The sequence below is a fragment of the Penaeus monodon genome, chromosome 28 (genome assembly GCF_015228065.2).
Source record: "Penaeus monodon isolate SGIC_2016 chromosome 28, NSTDA_Pmon_1, whole genome shotgun sequence".
NCBI classification, from domain to species: domain Eukaryota; kingdom Metazoa; phylum Arthropoda; class Malacostraca; order Decapoda; family Penaeidae; genus Penaeus; species Penaeus monodon.
In genome coordinates, this window is record NC_051413.1 from 17650444 (window position 1) to 17650645 (window position 202).

Genomic DNA, 202 nt, shown 5'->3' on the forward strand with positions numbered 1-202 from the left:
TTCATAAAAAAGCATTCGAACATAAAAACATGCACCACCCTATATAGTAAAAAAAAAAAAAGTCATGGGGAGTTATATCAAATTGTTAAAAAATCAAGCCCCCAAGAGAAATCGTTTGGCCATCGAATGGGAAATACGATACTAAAAATTCACGCTGTAATCGACTAATGTTTACAAGTAATCGATAACGCCCACCACTAAT